This window comes from Eumetopias jubatus, unplaced genomic scaffold, assembly GCF_037043125.1.
Source record: "Eumetopias jubatus isolate StellerSeaLion01/CBP00866 unplaced genomic scaffold, mEumJub1_p1.0 scaffold_9, whole genome shotgun sequence".
NCBI classification, from domain to species: Eukaryota; Metazoa; Chordata; class Mammalia; order Carnivora; family Otariidae; genus Eumetopias; species Eumetopias jubatus.
Genome location: NW_028274815.1, coordinates 91,390,002 through 91,411,803, shown reverse-complemented (window position 1 = coordinate 91,411,803; position 21,802 = coordinate 91,390,002).

Genomic DNA, 21,802 nt, shown 5'->3' with positions numbered 1-21,802 from the left:
AAATCCTGAAAGCAGCTCAGGAGAAGACATCTGTAACCTAAAATGGTAGAAACATTAGATTGGTAACAGACCTATCCACAGAGATCTGGCAGGCCAGAAAGGACTGGCATGATATCTTCAGAGCACTAAACGAGAAAAATATGCAGCCAAGAATACTATATCCAGCTAGGCTGTCATTGAAAATAGAAGGAGAGATCAAAAGCTTCCAGGACAAACAAAAACTAAAGGAATTTGCAAACACAAAACCAGCCCTACAAGAAATATTGAAAGGGGTCCTCTAAGCAAAGAAAGAGTATAAGCGCAGCACAGACCAAAAAGGAACACAAACAATATACAGTAACAGTCACCTTACAGGCAATACAATGGCACAAAATTCCTATCTTTCAATAGTTACCCTGAATGAAAATGGGCTAAATGCCCCAATCAAAAGACACAGGCTATCAGATTGGATTAAAAAACAAGACCCATCAATATGCTGTCTGCAAGAGACTCATTTTAGACCCAAAGACACCCCAACATTGAAAGTGAGGGGGTGGAAAAGGATTTACCACGCTAGTGGACACCAAAAGAAAGCTTGGGTGGCAATCTTTATATCAGACAAATTAGATTTGAAACCAAAGGCTGTAATAAGAAATAATGAAGGACACTATATCCTACTTAAAGGGTCTATCAAACAAGAAGATCTATCAATATCTATGTCCCTATCATGGGAGCAGCCAATTATATAGGGCAATTCATAACAAAAGCAAAGAAACACATTGACAACAATACAATAATAGTGGGGGACTTGAACACCCCCCTAACTGAAATGGACAGATCATCTAAGCAAAAGATCAACAAGGAAATAAAGACTTTAAATGAAACACTGGACCAAATGGACTTCAGAGACATTCTGAACATTTCATCCCAAAGCAACAGAATACACATTCTTCTCTAATGCCCATGGAACATTCTCCAGAATAGATCGCATCAGAGGTCACAAATCAGGTCTCAGCCGGTACCAAATGATTGGAATCATTCCCTGCATATTTTCAGACCACAATGCTTTGAAACTAGAACTCAATCACAAGAGGAAACTCGGAAAGAACTCAAATACATGGAGGCTAAGAGCATCCTACTAAAGAATGAATGGGTCAACCAGGAAATTAAAGAAGAATTAAAAAAATTCATGGAAACCAATGAAAATGAAAACACAACGGTTCAAAATCTTGGGGATACAGCATAGGCAGTCCTGAGAGGAAAGTATGTAGCAATACAAGCCTTTCTCAAGTAACAAGAAAGGTCTCAAATACACAGCCTAACCCTACACCTAAAGAAGCTGGAGAAAGAACAGCAAATAAAGCTTAAACCCAGCAGGAGAAGAGAAATAATAAAGATCAGAGCAGAAATCAATGAACTAGAAACCAAAAGAACAGTAGAACAGATCAACGAAACTAGGAGCTGGTTCTTTGAAAGAATTAACAAGATTGATAAACCCCTGGCCAGACTTATCAAAAAGAAAAGAGAAATGACCCAAATCAACAAAATCATGAATGAAAGAGGAGAGATCACAACCAACACCAAAGAAATACAAACAATTATAAGAACATATTATGAGAAACTCTATGCCATCAAATTAGATAACCTGGAAGAAATGGGTGCATTCCTAGAGATGTATCAACTACCAAAACTGAACCAGGAAGAAATAGAAAACCTGAACAGACCTATAACCACTAAGGAAATTGAAGCAGTCCTCAAAAATCTCCCAACAAACAAAAGCCCATGGCCAGATGGCTTCCCAGGGGAATTCTACCAAACATTTAAAGAAGAATTAATACCTATGTTCCTGAAATTTTTCCAAAAAATAGAAATGGAAGGAAAACTTGCAAACTCGTTTTATGCGGCCACCAATACCTTGATCCCCAAACCAGAGAAACACCCCATCAGAAAGGAAATTATAGACCAATATCCTTGATGAACATGGATGCAAACATTTTCACCAAAATACTAGCCAATAGGGTCCAACAGTACATTAAAAGAATTATTTTCCATGACCAAGTGGGATTTATCCCTGGGCTGCAAGGTTGTTGAACATCCGCAAATCAATCAATGTGATACAATACATTAACAAAAGAAAGAACAAGAAACATATGATCCTCTCAATAGATGCAGAAAAGGCATTTGACAAAGTACAGCATCGTTTCTTGATCAAAACTCTTCAGAGTATAGGGATAGAGGGTACATACCTCAATATCATAAAAGCCATCTATGAAAAACCTACAGCAAATATCATTCTCAATGGGGAAAAACTGAGAGCTTTCCCCCTAAGGTCAGGAATGTGGCAGGGATGCCCACTCTTACCACTGCTATTCAACATAGTATTAGAATTCCTAGCCCCAGCAATCAGACAAAAAAAGAAATGAAAGGCATCCAAATCGACAAAGAAGAAGTCAAACTCTCACTCTTTGCAGATGATATGATACTTTATGTGGAAATCCCAAAAGACTCCACCCCAAAACTGCTAGAACTCATACAGGAATTCAGTCAAGTAGCAGGATATAAAATCAATGCACAGAAATCAGTGGCATTCCTATACACAAACAACAAGACAGAAGAGAGACAAATTAAGGAGTCAATCCCATTTACAATTACACTGAAAACCATTAGATACCTAGGAATATATCTACCCAAAGAGGCAAAGGATCTGTACTCAGAAAACTATAAAATAGTCATGAAAGAAATTGAGGAAGACACAAAGGAATGGAAAAACCTTCCATGCTCATGGATTGGAAGAACAAATATTGTGAAGATGTCAATGCTACCTAGAGCAATGTACACATTCATTGCAATCCCCATCAAAATACCATCCCTTTTTTTCAAAGAAATGGAACAAATCATCCTAAAATTTGTATGGAACCAGAAGAGACCCCGAATAGCCAGAGGAATGTTGAAAAGAAAAGCAAAGCTGGTGGCATCACAATTCCGGACCTCCAGCTCTATTACAAAGCTGTCATCCTCAAGACAGTATGGTACTGGCACAAAAACAGACACATAGATCAATGGAACAGAATCAAGAGCCCAGAAATGGGCCCTCAACTCTATGGTCAACTCACCTTTGACAAAGCAGGAAAGAATGTCCAATGGAAAAAAGACAGTCTCTTCAACAAATGGTGTTGGGAAAATTGGACAGCCACATGCAGAAGAATGAAACTGGACCATTTCCTTACACCACACACAAAAAATAGACTCCAAATGGTTGAAAGACCTAAACGTGAGACAGGAGTCCATCAAAATCCTACAGGAGAACACAGGTAGTAACCTCTTCGACCTCAGCCGCAGCAACTTCTTCCTAGAAACATCACCAAAGGCAAGGGAAGCCAGGACAAAAATGAACTATTGGGATTTCATCAAGATAAAAAGCTTTTGCACAGCAAAAGAAACAGTCCACAAAACCAAAAGACAACCGACAGAATGGGAGAAAATATTTGCAAATGACATATCAGATAAAGGGCTAGTATCCAACATCTCTAAAGAACTTATCAAACTCAACACCCAAAGAACAAATGATCCAATCAAGAAATGGGCAGAAGACATGAACAGACATTTTTCCAAAGAAGACATCCAAATGGCCAACAGACACATGAAAAAGTGGTCAACATCGCTCGGCATCAGGGAAATCCAAATCAAACCCTCCATGAGATCCCACCTCACACCAGTCAGAATGGCTAAAATTAACAAGTCAGGAAACGACAGATGTTGGCGGGGATGTGGAGAAAGGGGAACCCTCCTACACTGTTGGTGGGAATGCAAGCTGGTGCAACCAGTCTGGAAAACAGTATTGAGTTTCCTCAAAAAGTTGAAAATAGAGCTACCATATAATCCATCAATTGCACTACTGGGTATTTATCACAAAGATACAAATGTAGGGATCTGAAGGGGTACGTGCACCCCAATGTTTATAGCAGCAATGTCCACAATAGCCAAACTGTGGAAAGAGCCATGATGTCCATCAACAGGTGAATGGATAAAGAAGATGTGGTATATACACACAATGGAGTATTCTGCAGCCATGAAAAGCAATGAGATCTTGCCATTTGCAAGGACGTGGATGGAACTGGAAGGTTATTATGCTGAGTGAAATAAGTCAATCAGAGAAAGAGATTTATCATATGACCTCACTGATATGAGGAATTCTCAATCTCAGGAAACAAACTGAGTGTTGCTGGAGTGGTGGGGGGGTGGGAGGGATAGGGCAGCTGGGTAATAGACATTGGGGAGGGTATGTGGTATGGTGAGCGCTGTGAAGTGTGCAAGACTCTTCAATCATAGATCTGTACCTCTGAAACAAATATTGCTATATATGTTAAGAAAAAAAAAGAAGAAAAAGATAGCAGGAGGGGAAGAATGAAGGGGAGTAAATCGGAGTGGGAGATGAACCATGAGAGATGATGGACTCTGAAAAACAAACTGAGGGTTCTAGAGGGGAGGTGGGTGGGGGGATGGGTTAGCCTGGTGATGGGTATTAAAGAGGGCACGTTCTGCGTGGAGCATTGGGTGTTATGCACAAACAATGAATCATGGAACACTACATCCAAAACTAATGATGTAATATATGGTGATTAACATAACAATAAAAAATTAAAGAAAAAAAAGAATACAAAAAAAAAAAACAACCCTTCCACAGAATAGGTACACCACCCACACTGGGAGAGTTTTCTCTCCCTACATCCATCACCTGGTTTTCTTGCTAACATATTTCTAATCCATGGTCTTCTAAGGATTTATGCCCCAGAAATCCTACTTATGAGAGACATCACTTTCACATGAATCACTGCTTCTCCTTCTCTGAGATTATCAGGAGAGCCTTCCATTGCAAAGAACTGCTTTTGAGATATGTCTTTCTGAGGGCTGGCATATTTTGAAACATCTAATCAGTAAGACACCTGTCCCCACTCAAAAGGAGACTTTTCAGGAAAGATGGACAGAGTGAGAATATGTCCTCTCCCAATGAAGGAGCAAATTAATGCAAGTAGAACTCACAGCCAGGCATTTGGTGGCTTATTAGTTCACCATTGTTGAAATTTTCTTCACTCAAAAACTGACACCCCACCAAAAAAAAAAAAAAAAAAAAAAAAATTAGTCTTGATGCTTCAAAGCTTTTGGACAGTAATACACTCTAGTTTAACTAAATATGATCACCAAAGAGACATTCTTCCTCCCTGAGACACACTTTTTTGATAGGGAGGTGTGTATCAGAGTAATTCCCAAAATAATAATAGACTTCAGGATTCTAAGAAAATGGGAAACCACTCATTCATGTATCTCTGCAAACTCATCTGCACTGGTTTCTAGCCTCAGTTCTCTGCTAACTGTAATTTAAATGCAATTTATGATTCCAGTCAAGATCCTGATTGCATTTAGTTTGCTGGTGACAGATTCAATTCACTTCAGCCAGGAAAAATGATGCATTGGCTGTCAGGCTTCAGGTCTTTGGGACATCAAGTTTTCCCAGAGCTATCTCTCTGCATTTTGGAGTCACCTGCCTTTTGCTCCTGACATTTCATAATGAGCAATATTAAGCAGCAGCTTACCTGCTCGGACGTCAGGGGCAGTATATTCTGATCTATCATCCACAGAGAGCCAAGCAGGATGACTATAAGCAACAAAACAGATTCTTTATGAGGAAAACTGAAGAAACAAGGAGAGTTTTTTAGTTTAAGGTAGAGCAGGGTTTTGACACATTGGTGTTACTGCATGCTACATTGCTAAGCACAGTGAAATAACTTATGTAAGAGTATAATAATAGGAGGCAGGTGTGTGCCTTCTAATAGACTCTTGTTAGGTACATGCAGACAGCCCTATTGTCAACTATTGTTAAGATTTGTTTCTCATGAGAGACCCCTCATCCATTTCTCACATAATTGGTCAACCCCAGACATTACTAATTTGAAAACCAACCTTCTGAGTTTTAACTAACAAATTTTGACACTACATATAGACCTAAAACAACAAAGTGAAGGCTATTTTTCCTTTAAATAAGGCAAAGCTGCCATATCACTCAGGTGAACTATGAATGAGCACTGATGGGGAACACCTGGGAGAAAACATTGTCCCTCCTACGGTGCACCATCCCTTCTCTCCATGCACACTGGGCCAGCAATCCACCATGGACTCCCTGTCAGAGGTAAACCCTGGGCTCTTCCATTGGCGGCCTGCCTGTCATTTGAAAACATGTCCAGTGCCCATCACAGGTGTGGGGAGGAATGTCTGAGGCTGAGAGACCACCACAAAGAGTCAGACAAGGGACCTGGTAAAGACACACACAGTCTGTTTCTCCAACACAACTCAAACCACTGAGTGCCCCAAAAGTTCCAGTCTGGGTGCTGGACACTTGGTGATATATTCTCCTCTCTCAGAAATAAGAAAACCAAGGCTCTAAGAGACTGGGAGATGGGAAGTGAAAGAAGTAACTTTGAAAGAAGGTCTTCTGGCATCAATGCCTGTCTATCCTCCCAGAAGATGCCATGTGCCACATTCCACATGCCATGCTGCAACCCTGGGGCCTAACACAGCCAGCCTAACTCCAGAGCCTGAAATTTTAGCCACTTCCTCCCACAAGATGTGGGAGCCCAGCTTCTCCAAATAGGAGGTAAACTGAATCAGTTAGGATTGGGTTCAACTACAAGGGATAGAAACCCCAATATATCAGAGGCTTAAACAAGACGTAAGTTTATTCCACTTGTACAGTAATACCCCAACTGCACACAGGGAATATGGCGTTCCATGTTGTCAGTGACCCAGGCTTTCCTATCCTGTTTCTTTGTCATGTATGGCCTCAATCCCATGGTCTATATTGGTCCTTCCATTTTCCAGGCAGCAGGATGAGTGCAGGAAGGAACATAGTAGAAGAACACAAAGGAGCACACCTTCTATGCCTTGGGGGAGGTTCTGGGTGCTTCCATATCATGTCTGTGCTCTCATGTCATATAGCTAACCAAAAGAGAGGCTGGGGAATGTAGACTTCATCCTGGTGGCCATGTGTTAGCTACAAGTTTAATACCATGGAAAAAGTGGAGGATGGATATTGAGGGGGTGATCAGTAGCTCTGCCATGACCATCTCCAAGAAGGATGGGTTCTTACTTGCAACAGGTCACAAAATACCATCTTTGGGGTCTTGGAAATAACCCACCCTCTCCACACTCCCCATGAACTATGAACATGTCTTTACTTATATTACCATCTGTTACATTATTACCTAGTGTGTGTAATGAATGACTATCAGCCCTCTGGATATTAGATGAAATTAAGGGGTTGGGATGTCTGTGGGCTGTTGGTCAAATTGTTGGGGTCTGCTGTTTTTCAGTGTTGGTGGTCAGTTTGGTCAGAGAGCTTATAGCAGATGGAAGTCGAGGTATGGAATTCATATCTGTTTCCTGGAGATATAGAAAAAGAAAGGATGTGAGTAGAATATTCCCAGCCAGTCACAAAGATGGGGACCATGGTATCCCTTTCTTAGCCCACCCCCTTTCCCAGAGCAGCAGACAAAGGGGAGCCCTGTAGACTCCTAGATGAGGAGAGGATAGTTAGAGGAGATGTTTACAGACCACAGTCCTCTCACTCCTCAGTATTCTCTTCAAGGATCTGTTTAGATAAGAAGCCCTGAGTGCCGTGGGCCAGGCCCACCCACTTTGGATCCTGCTCCTGCAGATAACTGCTGTCCTAGGAGATGTTAGTAGGCTTTCTGTAGAGAAAAATTGGTTCTATATCATCTTCTTGAGCATTCACATGCCCATGGGATAAGATTATCTGTTTTTTAAGAATACCTCAGAGCACATTTAAGAACACAGCACCCCTCAGAGCAGGGTGGCCACCTCTCTGCTGACCTGCAGAGCATGGATGCCCTAATTTATAAACATTGCAAAACTCACTGCTGTGGGATTTATTTAAAGTAGAAACTGGCTCATAGAGAATCTGGGATTCTGCCTATTTCAGGGAACCTAGTTACCCAAGCACCCAGAAAATGTTGTTATGTGAGTTGGTGGTTGATTTCTGCAGATTCAGTAAAACCACAGGTAATGGATTTCTAAGGATCTTGTACATTCAGAAGCAAAAGAAGAAATCTCATGGGGAAAGCCAGAAAGCTTGTTCAACCTGTCCATTGCCAGACTTTGTTGCTATAAGGCCTAGTGGGTCTTTTTCTCCCCCTAAATAAATAGAATAATAAATGTTATTTAATAAATAAGTATTTATTATTAATAATAATAAATACGTATTTATTATTAATAATAATAAATAAGTTTTATTCTGACATCGCTTTTACTTCACTTCCTTCCTCTGTGGCAAGTAACTCAAAAGGGCTCACTGATCATCAAATGGCATGAAAAAGCATGAACTTTAGAAATATGACACTGCACAAGGGCCAGCACACCTTCCTGGAGGTGATTTGAGACCTTTGCTGTAGGAACTGGACAGCATGTTTTCAGCATTTTGCTTCCAATGGAATAGGATTGGGAGCAGAAACTCTGCTAATGGACACCACCAGGTTTCCAGTCCTGAAACCAAAGTTGACTAAAGAAGGAACATGGTGGGGAGTGGGGTGGAGGGAGGAGTGCTGGATCCTGGGCTCTGAGCATTTGATCATATTTTGCCCTAGTAGCATCTTCACAAAACTTTTCAAATAGCAATGGATTTACACAGAGGAACAGGTTAGCTAAATACAGAGTTTGACTTTTCCTTGAACCTGCTGAGTCTCAGAAAGAAATGCTTCTGCTGGTCCAGCATTAAGGCTGGGGCATGGAGCCAACAGACCTACCGTTCTTTTTCTCTTTCCACCTTGAGCACACACCTGTGTGTGCTTCCTTCTGTTCCCATGTCAAAGAAGGTCTGGCCAAGGATGGACAAGCTAGAGACTCTGCCCTCCGGATGCTGAAGAGTCCTGCTAATGTGAGGGTACTCCTAACAGGCTCCCAGCCTGCCCAGCACAGCCCTAGCACTGCCCTGCCTGGGAAGGATGTCAGTTCTGAAAAGATTCCTGTGCAGCTATGCCTGGTAGAAGCCACACACCACCTGCATTCTGGAACACAGGCTCTGAGCCAAAATGAGCATACATTTCCTGAGGACCAAAAGGCTTAATGAAGATTTACTTTGTTCCTGTGGTTTGTGGAGGCAATGAAAATGCAAAACACTCTCTTGGTTAAATGACTACTAATTTTAATTGACAATAAGACTGCACAATCCATTCTGAAAATCTGGTAAGTACCACCAACAGATTTTGGTTAATGACGACCCAGTTTAGTTTCTTCCTCTCATATTATTCTTAAGATATAGCACCCTCTCTGTGGCTCTCTGTACCAGCTAAAGGTAGCAGAGCATTGGGATGGCCCTGTTGAAAGGCCAGACCAGCAGCTGGCCACAAAAGGCAATGTACTGCATCCTTCACAGTTCAAGGGTCAGATAAATCCCATAGGAACAATAGGACCTCTATTTGAGTGATGTGAGTGGGAAGGAATGGCCTGGTAGAACTTAGATGGGTCTATATCAAGCTTCAGTCAGGGCAGGCTCAATGAAGAGCCACCATGGGGAGACTCCCTGGGGGTGACACAGCATCAACTTGAGAGATAAAATTCACAGCAGTGAGAACTTCAAAATCTTGACTAAAAACAATGGTGCAAGGCACATTAGACCACCAGGACATCTGAAAAGGAACATTTTGTCCTCAGTTTCTCATCCTCTGTGACAAAATAGCCTATAAGAGTGATGGCCATGGAGCCCCAAGGCATTCTGCAGGCACAGTCATGTTCCCCTTCCCAAGGGTCTGCTTGCCTTGTTATTAATGAAAATATTAAGAGAAATTTGCCAGCTTCTGCGATTGCTCAAGAGGATCATCCAGTTTGTGAAAATTACCTTTATTAAGAAGGCAGACAGCTCTTTTAAAAGGTAGTCCAGGATGCCATCTCCTGGGATATATGAATCTGCTCTCTCCAGTCCGTAGGCCTGAGTCACTAGGCCTGCTGTCCGCAAGCCTGACCACTATCCTCCAGGGGTCCTGACATGGTGACCTGGCTCAGAGCACTGCTCACTTCTTTAGTGCCTATTGCCTATCCCACTCTCCTGTCTATAGCAGATTCACAACACAAAGAGCTCCCAAGCCCAGTGACCATTTCTCTCCCTGTCCCTCATCCTGGACTACTCCTGACACTAGGCTGCTTCAGGCCCCACAGTGTCCAGCATCCTACAGAAATGAACTTCTTGGCCCCTCAGCATGTGCTGGAGCTGGTCTACCTGATAGAACAGTGCTTTGTGACCTTCTACAGTTTCGATCAGCCAGATGAGAACAACGATGACATGGGCTTTTTGATGTACCCCTGCATCACCTGTGCTTCTTTCCTTGCACTTTTGTTCTGCTCTTTTGACAGTTATTTTGGTACACTGGAATGAAGAGGCTGCTATAATACAAGGTGAGACTTAAAACTATGACCTCCCCGTGTGTGGTAGCAATGTGTTGACCTTTGATAAACATCACATACCCCTAGAGCAACAGGGTGCTATTGTCATACTCTTCCTCAGCTTTGTGCATGTTCTGTGGCATGGGGACCTTATATTTCCCCTAAAGCCTGGCATCCCCTAAGTCTGGTGCCCCCTTTCCTGCTGATATGCCCTGCTTGCAGGAATTCTAGAGTAAGTGCTGATCAGAATCTGACAAGGTCCCCTGGGTAACATGCTCCTATGCACCCTGCAGAATACACAGCCTGGAAATTGCTGGGAGTTTTCATTAGAGGTCACTCTTGATGATATAGCCTGTGAATAAGATGGCGTAGTAAGGGTTACCTATGAGTCCGATGTGGGGCTCGATCCCAGGACCCTGGGATTATGACCCGAGCTGAAGGCAGATGCTTAACCACTGAGCCACCCAGATGAGCAGATCTGATCAAAGAGCGCCATTCGTAATTAATATAAGCTCTATTCCAGTCCTTAATAGAGAGGTCCTTCTCACTGGAGATGAGTTGCTAAGAAGCCCCTTTTCTGTAGCAGCTCTTCTTCACAAACAGGTATCTTAACAGCAGAGATCAGCCCTCAGGGAGGGAGTGTTAACAAGCCCCTCAGGCAGATGGGAAATGACAGTCCTGCAGGAGTGGGTAGTTGATATGCAGGCTTTGTCTGTATTTTCTCTGACTAATGGGACTCATTGCTGCTCTTCTCACACTGAGGCCCCAGCTATTAGTTAATGGTGGGCTGTAAAACACTCTGCAAATATGCAGTGCTAAATAAGATGAGGAAAATCAATATTTGTTCCCAGTGCATTTTTTTGGCTCTGCATAATGTGACTAATTTTAATTTTAAAACCCACAGCTTTACTAGGGGACTAACCAAAGACTGCTCACTTGCTGATTTTAGACATCAAGACAGAGGGAAGACAAGTCTCTTCTGAATCTCAAATTATTTAAATACAAGCTGGCCCTTCTTTTCCTTTGATGTGTCTAGAATTTAAAGCCAGAAGACAGATAATGGGGAGCCGCAGACCCACTGGTGTAACATCAACAACCACCTCTGAAATCAGAAAAGATATCTGATGCACAGCTGAAATGGATTTCAAGGAAACTTTGATTTCTACTTTTCTCTTAGGACAGCCTGAGAAGTTTGGTTAGTTTCTCAGCTGTAGTGATAGCGCTGAGGAAAGAGCCTAGACACAGTGTCAGGGAGTCCCTGTGCCCCGCTGAATAATCCCATCAAGATTCCTGCTCTCTCTGTTCTGGGGACCTGGAACCTGCTGCCTTGACCTGACCTCACCCCCTGGACAGACACTCGCCCTCTGGACACTGCTGGCAGAGAAGTCCTTGCCATCTCTTTGTATTATCTGTGTGTACTCACAGTTTGAAGGAGGCTTGAACTTTCTGGTAGGCTCTGGTTCTAATGAAAATAAATCACAATAAAGAAAAGACCATTAGATCAGCAAAGACTGGATTTTAAAGGACTGTGAAAGCCTGTTGACAGCTGTGAGCTCGAGGGTTTAGTTAAGTCAGAACATATTAGCCTTCAGGTTTCAGTGAAATTGTTCTAAGTCCTTGGGAGCCCAGCCCAGGTCTGGCCAAGGTTCCACTGCTGCAGTCCAAGGCAAAAGGATACCATCTCGACCACAGGTTCTTTGCATTTAAATGACTAGAGAGCATATTTCTAGTGAACTGTAAATCAGAGGCAGACAATCTTCCAGAAGTCTCAGAGTGAGAAAGCCAAGCAAAGAGGACATGGTGAGGAGAAAGAGATGTTTGACTAAAAGCAGAGCACAATGGCCAAATCAGGACGCAGTGATTTTTTTCTTCCCATTAGAGTTTTAATAGTGGCATCTTCTCTCAACAGGGAACCATTCCAGTAGCACCTCACCCCAACCTCCTCTCCATGAGGCTGACCTGACTTTGCAGATGCAGATAGATGCTGGATACAAAAAAAAAAAAAAAATCCATTTACCACCTAGAAATCTAAAACTTAAATGTGGACAATTTTAAATCCTCTGGGAACTGAAACTTCAAAACTGGAACTCCAAGGTGATATTTTTGTGACAGTACTTTTCTCAGCCTGAGAAAACTATCAAAGGTACAGGAATGACCTGGTATTGCTTCCAGTCTCATGACAATGGTTACAAGCCCTGACCAAAACATGCACATGAAGGTTTGCCTCTAAGGGTCTGGTATGGTTCCCTGACTGTTCATCCTGCAGATTTCCATCCACACTCAGCCCCTGCAGAACTGGTAAGCTTATGAAATATTATTTTATTTTGTGTAAAACACCTGGAGTGATGGTTACTTTTATTTATCAGATTGGCTGGGCCACAGAATGCTCAGATATTTGGTTAACCATTATTTCTGGGTGTGTCTGCCAGAATGTTTTGGGGTAAATTCACACTTGAGACAATAGCCTGAGTAAAACAGATTGGTGAGTGGGCCTCATCCCACTGGTTAGAGCAAAAAGACAGAGAAAGGGACAGTTCACTCTCTCTCCATCTGAGCACTGAGCTGGGACATTCATCTCCTGCCCTTGGACTGGAATTTATACACTTTCTTTCCAGGTTCTCAGGCCTTCAGACTCAGACTAGAACTTATACCATAGATTCTACTGATTCTCCAGATCATGGGTCTTCTCAGCCTCCACAATTCTGTGAGCCAATTTATTATATTAAATATATGTGTGTAGGGGTGCATGAGTGGCTCAGTGGTTAAGCATCTGCCTTCAGCTCGGGTCATGATCCCAGGGTCCTGCAATCGAGCCCTATGTTGGGCTCCCTGATCCACGGGAAGCCTGCTTCTCCCTTTCCCACTCCCCCTGCTTGTGTTCCCTCTCTTGCTGTCTCTCTTTTTGTCAAATGAATAAATAAATCTTTTTAAAAATATATGTATGTGTATGTTTTATATTTTTTTTCACATAGGAGATTTTATATACATCAAATGAAGGAAGACTGGGGCAGTCAGATTCACTGAGGCTATGTCTACTTAGAACTGATGAGGGGCAAACTGCAGATGGGTAAGCACCCATCAACCTTTACCTCCATAAGGGAGGTGAAAATATTGGCTCTAACAGAATAAGAGGGGCAAGGGAGATGCAAACACAGCAGACATTGAGAGCACACAGAAATGTGAGACCGCACAGTACCTCAGGAATGGCAGAAAGGGGTGAGAAGGAGGATGTGTTTCCAGTTCCTATAAGACCCACTGGAATTTCCTATAATTTCTTATAAATCCTTCTGATAAATCCCCTGGTAGATGATACTAATATAGCTGCAGTTCTCTGCTCCTCCCTGAATCTGTGCCCTCTGCAGCCTATCTCATTTCTACCCCTCCAGCCTCGACTTTCCTGTGATTCTCTTTGGCTAAGAGAATGTGAAGAAGAAGCAATGCTGTGTCATTGCATAACTGCCTTTGGACTCCTGCTTGCTCTGAGAACAAGCTGGGACTGGGCTGCTGGAAGATGAGACATAAAGTGGGCCTGCCAGCTGAGTTATCCCAGCTGGGACCCTGCACAAATGTGGGGCCCAGCCCAAATCACCCGATGGCCCAATCTGACCAGTGCTGACTGGCCACTGTAGCCCAATTCACCCAATGGCCCCGTGAGACCAGCCCTGACTGGCCCCTGCACTCCTGTTTTAAGCCACTGAGCTCCAGCATGGTTTGTTACACCACTGTGGCAACAAGGGTATCTGGTATTTGAATTAGCTTGAATGGCTAATTCAATGGGTTTTCATGCCCAACTTGTCCTTAAGATCTGGTCTCCTTCTTGGATGGATTTCTGATTCTGTGGCCCTGTATAGTAACATCTGTTGTTAATGTGAAATGCCAAAATTGAGCCCATCACCCTCCAGGAAACAAAGCAGAGAATTCCCCCTGCAAAGTTGCTAGTCCTTGAATGCCTGCTGTTGTGATATTTCTACTCTCACCCCAAGCAGTAGCCCAATGTATGTGACTCATTGTCACCATTCTCCTGAACAACATGCAGTTTTGCTCTGCTTCTATTTCTGTGGACAGGGAAAGGTGACCACAGCAAGCCAGATTTCCCAGACAATTCCTGCTGGAATTGAGAAAAATTGGATGGTCTATCAGAAATCAGATTTCCTGTTTCTTGGCAATTCTTCCCATGCAACCATTCTGGGGTCTGACCTGAACCCCAGCTCTAAACCAGGCCTCCTGTAGAATAAGAACCCCTCCTCCCTCAGACCCTTCTCTGAAACTGAAGGCCAGGAGACAGGAGCAATCTTCAACCAGAAAAGTAACTTCTCTAAACTCCGTTTGCCCATCATGTAATGTGGCTAGGAATATTTTACAATGGGTTACAGTGAGAAATAAATGAATAAAACACTTGTGGAAATACTTACAGCAATATCTGGCATATAGCAAAAGCATGAAAACAGGGTTAGACCCTAAATCCGTTCCTCACACAAGAAAAAAACATGAGGAAGAATGAAGGGAGGGGTTAAAGAATGAACCTCAGATTTGAAGGCCAACTTGAGCTGGGTTTGGAAATGAGTCGAACTCACTGTATTAGTTATTGTGGCAGGAGTGGGGGTTGTAAATGTATGTGGGAGCATAGGAGTGTGTGTGTATTTGTGTGTGTGAACACAGGTGCATGTGTGTGTGAGCACAGGTATTGTGGGTGGGTGTGAACACAGGTGCATTTGTGTACACACTGGTGTATGTTTCTGGGCATAGGTGCTTGTATGTGTAAGCACGGGCTTGTGTACACAAGTACAGGTGTGTGTGTGTGTGCCTAGGTAGGTGTATGTGTGTGAGAGAGAGGGGAGGAGAGGAAAAAAAGGAGCAGTTGCTCTCTTCATTGGGGATCTCCTGAGGCGAAGCCTGCACTGGGGTAATTTATTTGGGAATCTGACCTCAGAGAGCAGAGCTGCAGAACAATGAAGGACAGACAGGAAGGAAGGAAATCCACTATTATGTGTGGGCACCCATATGCATGACTAGGTGCCATCCCACCATGACCTGGAAAGCCTATGAATGAGTCTCAGAACTGCCCACCAGGGAGAGAAAAAAAAAAAGAAAGCATCTCTCATTGGCACTGATCCCTCACAAGGGGCCTTCCATGTTAATTTCTCTGCTCTTGCATCCCACCTACACAGGTGAAGAAATAAAGTACAACCTGACTACAATGAAGGGCATAAAGCCAGACTTCATCAGAACTGAAACAGATGTGTCTGGTCTACGGGGGCAGAACCACTGTGTCCTAAAGCAGCTCAATGGGCCAGAGATGAAATCTAAGCGGAGAGCACCAGCCGAGACCAAGTGGAAGTTTTCTTCCTCATAAAAAAAATTAGCTTAAAATGTATCAAAAACTTGAATGTAAGGACTGAAACTACAAAACTCTTAGAAGAAAATACAGGAGAAAAACTTCCTGACATTGAATTTGGCAGTGATTTCTGAGGCATGACACCAAATGTTCACCCAGAAGTGTTATTAATACAGTGAAAAGGCAGCACATCAAATGGGAGAAAATATTTGCAAATCATTATCTGTTAAAGGATCAATACCTGAATAAAGAGCTCCCACATCTCAACAACAAAAAGCAAACATGGTTTTAAAACAGACAGAAGACTTGGAAAGACTTTTCTACAAAGAAGTTTTACAGATAGTAAAACACATGAAAAGGTGGTCAACGTCTTTAATCGTTAGGCAAAATCACATCAAACCCACAATACCACACAAGATACCATTTCATACCCATTAGGTTGGCTATTATAAAAGCAAAAACAAAACAGGAAGCAGAAAACTACAAGTATTGGCATCCGGATGTGGAGAAATCCAACCCCTCAGGCACTGCTGGTGGAAATGTAAAATGGTGCATCTGCTGTGGAAAACAGAATGGCAGTTTCCAAAAAAATAAAAAATAAACATTGAATTACCACAGCATTCAACAACTCCACTTCTGGGTATATACACAAAAAAATTGAAAGCAGGGACTCAAACATGTTCATAGTAGAATTATTCACAATAGCTAGAAGGTAGAAACAACCCAAATGTCCATTGACAGATGAATGGATAAACAAAATATGGTTATACACATAATGGGATATTATTCAACTTTACAGAGGAAAGAAATTCTGACACATGCTATAACATGGATAAACCTTGAAGATATTATGTTAAGGGGAATAATCCAGCCACAAAGGACAGATATTTTGATAGCACTTATGTGAGATATCTGGAACACTTATATGAGATAACACTTAAATGAGATACCTGGAACAGTCAAACTCATAAAGACAGCCTGTAGAATGGTGGTTGCCAGGAACTAGGAGAAGGGAAATATTTGCCCTCCGCTCCCTCCCTGGTGGCAGGACCTCACAGAGCCAAACAGACGGAAGCAGTCCTAAACTGACCCCAACAATCCCTCTCTTGGGATGGGAAGAGGGAATGTGCGGGGAGGGGACTTCTTTACAATTCTCCAAGGCAGCCAGTCCTGGCTTTACAGCTTCAAGACACACACAAGGGAGGTAAGGAAGGGGGGAAGTTGTTTTCCAGGGCCACTTAGCAATTTTTTGTACATGTCAGGAGTCCTCTCTCCTGGGTGAACAGGATGAAATGTTCATCTTGTTCCAAGCTGAACATTTAGTTCCTGGAGCCTACCTTGCTTCTCCTGAAACACTGGCAGCATTTTCTGCTAACTAAAGCTTCCTAAAAATGCAAAACAAGTTTTCTGCACCCTGCACCCAACCCCTATGTGATGAGGAGTTGCCCTAGTGCTGGTGCCTGAAGTCTCCCCTCACTGTCCCTGTTCATCCTTTGTATTCTCTAAAACAGACTGGGATGAAGTCCCTTGAGCCCAGGTTATCCCTGACTAGGGTGCCTGTTTCCTGCTGGAGACATCCAGACTCACCGGTCAGTCATAGGCTTCCTGTCTTAATCGTAAAGAGCCCAGCACCCATGCTGTGGTTCTGAAGACAGAAAGTATCTACGCTTCCTTCTCTCTCTTCTGGATTTTTGCCTTTTCTAAACAACATGAAGGAGCAGTTTAGGAAGCTGTATGTGTGAATGAAACCTCTGCTGACCAGAAAAACAGGCCCACATTCAATTTCCTTTAAGGTATCCACATTTATTATGAGAGTTGGGGCCTGCCAGCATCCTGCCCACGGAGACACAAAGAGAGGTGTGAGCTCATCTAAGAAGACGTATTTGCTAGTAGCCTCCGAGGCTGATAAAAGACTGGTTGCAGACCTGGCATGCTTCTGCAGCCCACCTGCCCCAAACTGTTGCCTTCAACCGCTAGAGTGTGTGAATAATCTAGGCACAGTGGGGACTTTTGTCAAAAGGGCATTTATTGTCCAACGAGAAATGGGATCAGAGAACTAAATCTCCTGGGTTAGAAAGGCCAGGCCAGTTGCTTCATGTACTTCCTTGTCAGTGAAGGTGCAGGACAAAGTTCCTTTTCCATGGCTTCGTATCCTTGGAGCCCTGAAGACAGTAGGCAAGCCCTGGACTGAAAAGGTCAGGGAGAGGGGTTCTGGGTGCTCATGTTGTGCTAGCCCATCACCAGCCCCTCCATGTACAGCCCTCAGCCCTGACTCCTGTCACCAAGTCCCCAAGAACTTTCTGAGAGGTGTGTGAGAATGGGGATGCCTTCAGGACTATGGCAAGTGTGCACTTTGGACATTAAACAACCTCCATGTGTTTAAGCAAGGCAAGGAACTAGGAATCTGACACCCAAGCCAAGGTTTCTATTATTTGGTAGGACAAGCTTGCCTGAGGAGTGTTTGTCAGTCTGGTCTTTCTTGGTAAGAAACCAACTTAGCCAGAACTTATCATTCAATGGGCCTGCTCTACAGCTTGAAGGAGCTGCCATTGTCTCTGTTCACAGGCCTATAGAAAGAGCTGAAAACACACCATCATTTGCCTGAATCAACTCATCAACTAATTTGCTTCAAATTGTTGATCCATATATGAGAAGAAGAACATCAGGGAAGTTTATTAAGTATAATTTAAAAGACTTACAAAGGGGAAAACCATAACAAAAGGGCCATTTTCGTCATCCATCTGCTTATCAATAGGCAGCTTTTATTTTATAAGGAATCTCATTGCATGTAAATCAGTTTTGGTTTTTATCAGTATATGTTTCTGCTTCATGGACTCTCAAACCCTGAGATGGGGCCAGAAAATCATCTGTATTCAATTAAGAAATGTACTGTACCTTCATTTTTTTTAATGTACAAGTCCATTTTATTCAAAAAATTAATTCCATGAAATACTATATAAAATGAAAATGATGAACTTGATTGATATTGGTGCCAAAGCATGGATAAAATCACAAACATTATATTGTGTAAATAAAATAAAACAATAATCTCTATTGTATGATTTCATCCAAAAGTTTCAAAACAGGAAAAACAAAATATATTGGTCAGTTTTCCCCCACATATTAAGAAAATGAAAGAAATGCTGACTTTATACTTTATGCTTAACTTTTGGGTTTAGAAAATGTTATTGGGTAGAATATATAGGTCACATAGCATTCCCTTATTGACCTGGCACTACTTAGATAGTAACTTTACAACGAGTCCTTAAACTGCACATGGAAATTTGGTGAGGTTTTCTGTATGCATGTCATATTTCAAAGTATGGAAGTCCAAAGTTATTCAGAGAAATAAATATAAATATCAAACTTACATTAAGAGGATACACATAAAAACAAAAATATGTAATTTTAAGGGAGAAGCACAAGGAGTGGTAAGTGACAAGGAAAAACCCTACATATTATGGTATATGTAGAACAAGGAAAAAGAAATAATACCTAGTAAGACAAAAATCGTACTATACTTATAACTGTAATTATACTAATGTAAAGATTGAAAAATTTCATATTGGCTAGGAAAAAGCAAAACCCAATGATGCATTACTCATTTGAGATAACACTTAAAAATAAGGAAGGAGAGTTTAAAATAATGCTGGTAAATATGCCAGACAAGATTTTTGAAAGGCTGGGGTCTCATATTACTCTTTGAGCAAGTAAGAAACCTGTCAACATGCCAGGGAACGACAGAAGTCCATTATCAATTGGGTCCCACTGAACATGTGGTCATCAGAGTATGTTCACCAACAATATAAACTATAAAAATGTTCAAAAGAAATCATAAGAATTGTGGGTAGAGATAAGTTACTACCACCAGTAGATTTTAACAAATGCTCACAGAAGTGATAAATCGAGCAGACAAAGCAACTAAACATACAGATTATATTAATAATAAAGCAGTCAGAAGATGCACGTCCATCTCAGTCCTACACTGTTGAACACAGAAAAACTTCCGTCCACTGAGGCCAAAAGTGAGTCCACAGTGCAAATCATGAGTTTTCTGAACTGCCTGTGGGCCTGTGTGCATTAAGCTGCCAGACATCCTTTCTCAGTCCAAGTGAATATCATTTCAATTATGCCAACAAAGGTACATAAGCAGTAGCAGCCTCGATGCATGGAAGACAAATGAGTCCATTACCTGTAGTGGGTTCCTTCATGAAATCTAGCTGCAAGACGACACAGGGTGGGAATCACCCAGGGTTGTAGATAACAAGTTCACTTTCTTTCTTGGCTGTTTTATCACTGGTTCATAAAACCCACAGAGCAGGGCTAAAACCACACATAAAATAAGGCACAAGATGTCGTGCATGGTTTTTAATGTCACCGACGCCAGGAATCCAGCCCAGCCACTTCCTTGCCTGTTGCTAATTCTGAGACCGAAGTCAGTACATAAAACACTGCTTTATGGTGTGTTATGACTTCCGTGAAGAATTTTTTACCCCAATTAGCAGAGTTAATCCTGAAATATTTATGAATTTGAGGGAACCAGTGATGAAATACTGTTGTTAATTATAATGCTCACTTCAGAAGAAGCCAGTTGTATTATGCTGATTTTTGTGTTATTGTTAGCAGTGTGGCCTCTCCGATCACAGCAGTTCTCTCCTACACAGTTGGGTAATCATGTGCACTTTAAGTCTGTAATTTTTAATTCTACGAGATAACTATAGAGCAATTTAAATGCCTATCTTGTCAGAACTTTTGGAATTACAAGGAGCTTGTGAACACTAATTGCATTTAATCTCTCAACATACTGTAATGGTGCTCTTCTTAGTAGCTCTCAAAATTCAGTCAGAGCTCTCCGGAGTAAGAACAACACCCAAGCAGGCCATGGTGGGAAGGTGCCCTCCTCTGGAGCATGGACAGCTGTGTCTGAGGCTAATCCAAAGGACCGTGCAAACCTGACTTCAAGCCAGTGGTTTTATTTTATTTTTCTCCCTCTGCTTCCACGTCTACCTATCTTTCAATTCTATCTTGCCTGGGATTTTGTCTTAAAGCGTGTTTTGTTTTGTTTGCTTCTTTGTTTTTCTATTAAAGGTGGAGCAATATTTTTCTGTGCAGGGTTCTGACATTTTCCTGCTTCTTATCTCAGGTTTGAAGCCCACTAGGGCACATCTGCCTCCATGCATGCAGCCCACACACCCCATGAATGCACCTGTCCAAGACTGCAGCTGTGACTCTCCACCCTTCCCACCTGACTCTACAACTTTTCCCTCTGAGACTCCCCACCACCAGAGCAGACAGACGTGGTGGGAGCCAGGAAGCAATCCTGTGCTCTGTAAGTATCTTTAACAATCCAAGCCAAGGGCTTCGTGACCTAGGGGCCACACTGGTCTCCTCCCTTTCAATGGAATTACATGATCTCCTTGCCCAAAATTCAAAATTTAGACTTTGTTCCCATGTGAGCTAAAATGCCTTTAAACATGAGGTTATGATCTTGTACATAGTTAACATGTGCTCTTAAAAAGTTTTATTTTAATTTAAAAATATATGCATGGTGTCTCCAAACCCTTGAAAAAATGTATGCATGCAAGACTTTCAAATATCAAATTAAGCCAGGGTGTGTCCAGTGCAATTGGATATCCAGTGCATCCTGTAGGGCCCTCCTGGATTTGTTCCTCCCAGTAAGAACCCAAAGAGTCTCCACCATGGGGATGTTGTGTCCAGTTTCCTTCCTAGCAGGTTTGCTTTTTGTTTTATTTCATTTTCCTTTGCTCACTTATCTTTTGAGAAATAATCTATACAAGTATATGGGTATGTTTTTCCTTTTACACAAATGAAAATGTTTATACATTTTTCAGACAGGGAACCTGAGATTTGGGGAGGTAAGTCTTGCCTACAGTTACCGACCAGGGATCTTTCTCATTTTCTCTGAGAGCCACATGGAGCCAGGTCTGCCTGGATCTGAAATCTGGGCTTTCCCCACTATGTCCTTCTTGTTTTTCCCTCTGAATGTTTTCCTTGATCAACCTTTATTTCCCCCATAGGTAT